The sequence below is a fragment of the Poecilia formosa genome, unplaced genomic scaffold, assembly GCF_000485575.1.
Source record: "Poecilia formosa unplaced genomic scaffold, Poecilia_formosa-5.1.2 Scaffold1605, whole genome shotgun sequence".
NCBI classification, from domain to species: Eukaryota; Metazoa; Chordata; class Actinopteri; order Cyprinodontiformes; family Poeciliidae; genus Poecilia; species Poecilia formosa.
In genome coordinates this window covers 6,172-9,345 of record NW_006801544.1, presented here as the reverse complement: position 1 = coordinate 9,345, position 3,174 = coordinate 6,172, and the positions used below count along the sequence as shown (strand labels likewise).

At 36.6% G+C, this 3,174-nt stretch overlaps 1 long non-coding RNA gene across 1 annotated transcript; it reads left to right on the top strand.

Moving 5' to 3' along the window:
- The first annotated feature begins 1,493 nt into the window (after positions 1-1,493).
- Positions 1,494-2,395, top strand: LOC107835322 (uncharacterized). The gene is made up of 2 exons (XR_001661131.1): positions 1,494-1,582; positions 2,154-2,395. It is a non-coding gene; the product is annotated as an uncharacterized LOC107835322 (long non-coding RNA).
- The last annotated feature ends 779 nt before the right edge of the window (positions 2,396-3,174 follow it).

Sequence of the window (3,174 nt, the reverse complement as noted above, 5' to 3'; positions counted from 1 at the left end):
CAACAGTATATGGTTTATTAAGGTTTGCAGCAAAAACAGTTGAACTACAAGCTAGAATTTGAAGCCCCACTATGCAATGCATTCTGGGAAATGCTGAAATGCTGACAGACATTTTAAAAGCCATTTCTAATGGCTTTTACACACATTTTGTCACAAAGCAGAAGCTCAGAGATGAGATTTGAATCTGAGCTGTGATTTCTGTCTTAAAAACTGAGTTTGAAGAGAAATGAAATAAAATAAGACATAGTTAAGAGTAGACCCTTAAAACCAAAATCCAGTCTTTAGAGAAGCAAATCCTTCATCCAACAGAGGGTTAAAGATGGCATTTTAAAAGTGAAGTGTGATTTATTTAAAAAAATACACTAAAAAAACATAAAAATGGAATAAAATCTGGCTAAGTTGAAGTTAAAACCCAGCTCTATAGGACATTCCTAGCCAGACTGACTAGGGAGAAAAATTAATGGGAGTCTTTAGCTTGGACCACCAAACATGGTGGGCACCTGCAGAGGGTTGGAGGGGGCATAGATAACCAAGTTTGGTCAAAAGAGCACTTTTTTGGAGTTGTTTTGAGTGAGCAATTCTTCAAATGAATGGAGGTCAATGGCAGCTGTGTCAAGGGAAGGAGCCACACCGACAAAACATGGAGGGTATGTGAAGCCCCTTCAAGATATTCTTTGTCCCAAGATTGTCCCCCCTACCATTTTTTTGTTTATTTTGTCTGCTCTAATGTGCAAGTGAGTTTCATCCTATATTCCTAACCCTCCACTAGATGGCAGCATAGGACTGTCATTGAAAATGGAACTCTCCAAACATGCCCAACCCAGATCAAAACCTGATCAAATTAAACAGACCGACAAATATTAATAATTAAAAAAAATATATTTTATAACAAATTACAAATTTTATTATATTACAACACTGTGCATGATATTAAGTATACAAGATATCATGTTATTGTAATACACTGTAAGACCAATCACAGCCCATTTATTTGTAGAAGTATTTTTCATTTCTGTTTTCATGTATTTGTATATATTTTCAAAGTGTACCGTTCCATATTGTTTTATGATGCTACGCAGGGGGAGTGCCTTAAAACCCTTTCATTCATCCCTCCGCACTCTCTCTCCTCCAGCATGCACATGGGTTAGGGTTACCCTACCCTAGCTAAAGGAGATGAATACATTAAACACATCACCAAACACAAACATGGCGACCCCGAGATGAAATGCGCACACCTTGCTCAGCTTTAGGTCTCCGCTCTGAGCTTCCACAGGATGCAGGAATATTGCTTGTTTCCTATTCTGAAGATTGGAATTTTGATTGTGGAGTCCTTTTTCATTACGTTCTTTTATTTCCTTTTTAATTTCTCTATTTTCTAACTCAGTTTTTCTGACACGAAGCTTGATTCAGCCTTTATAGACCCTTTTCACATGACGTCAGACAACATCCGTTTTGACTCAATACAGTGTATCTTTAGTTCCGGTGTGTGCAGATATATCACTATTTGCAAACAGTTTTTCTTCATCAACATAATCTAAACTGGACAAATTCCTCGCTGATTGATACCAGTTTGACTACGAAGGTACATTTGTTTTTTTTCTAGCTGTTAGTTGATATGCTAGGATAGCAATAGTAATTTGTTAGCTGGCTAATATTACGTAGCCTTTCTGTTTTGGAAATAGAATGTATTTAGGCTCTAATCTTACTCAGATTTTTATAGTATAGACTGGGGTTGCCATCCGTCACGTAAAATGCATGATCACATTAACCCCTCCTCACTTATGCTAGTTTCACCACCTGCTAAGTAGCGACATTACCTGCAGCCACAAGTCCAAAACTTGACAGTTATGCAAAACACCCGCAACTCCATCACGTCCTGAGAAGTTAAAGACATGATCAAGACATGAGGAGGAAGACGCTGTGATAGATAGATAGATAGATAGATAGATAGATAGATAGATAGATAGATAGATAGATAGATAGATAGATAGATAGATATTAACGTTTCATTGGAGAAATGTGATGAGCTATCCATCCATCCATCCATCCATCTATATATATATATTAGCTCATTAACTTCACATTTCTCCAATGAATATTTATCAAATGTTATGATTAACATAGGAATAACAACTTTATATCCCTTTTAACAGGTTACACTTGATTCTGCTGTGGTGCCTGTGGAAATAAAGTGCATGAAGTTTGTGCTCAGCTGGGAAAGCCCTGTGGATCACATGGTGGGACTTCTGCTTCAAGCTGCTCACTAAAGTTTACCATTTCTTCTGTCATCCACCAGTTCACTGCAGACTGGCACCTGCCAAGGACCCTACATGGATGTCTTCTTAAGTTGTAAACCCTGAGTACATACTGTTGAAATAAAATTGATATGCTGTTGTAAATACATTTTCTCTATCAATGACTTAAATTATTAACTGTGGTAATTATGTTTGTGCAATGTAGTAACCATGTAGAGTGTTTAATATAATTATTAAATAGATGTTTTAAAGAAACAGCCACAAACCTTATGTCTTTGGTCCACAATAGCAGCTTTAATTGTAGCATTTCCTCTCCTCCACATACTTTGTTGCCAGATGTGTAAAATTTACAAAAAGAAGCAATTTAAATGTAAAAGTTGCACATATGTAGATTACTCAAGAGAAGCTATTTACAATCATTTTTACAGAACTCTACATAACATCAATTCATTTATTAATCAATACATATAGATATTAATTACAGAATAGATACACAAAGATTTCATTTCTAACACAGCTGCAGTATTGAGTGTTCATCCAAGAAGTGTGACTTGCAGGAGCAGGGAGGCTCTGTACTGGTTTCTCCTTTTAAATCAAGAGGCCCATGATAGTTTAACGTTAGGCAGCAGATGTCCCACAGTTGATTGACTGAACCTGCCATGGACAGAGGAACAAGACCATCTCAGATATGGTAGGTTGTTAGGTAGGCTACTGCTGAGAAAGATGAACAAAACAATATGAGAAATTATGAATCACATCAGAATATGTAAATTATTTAGCATACTGCACTTAAATCAATATTTAAAATGCTTTTCTAAACAACAGTGTTGGAAGATGTCAGTGATTTTTGTGAAACTTTTAACAACACAGCACTGAAAGGCACTGTGGCTAAAGCTGCTGCTAGCTGGTTTACTCTCCG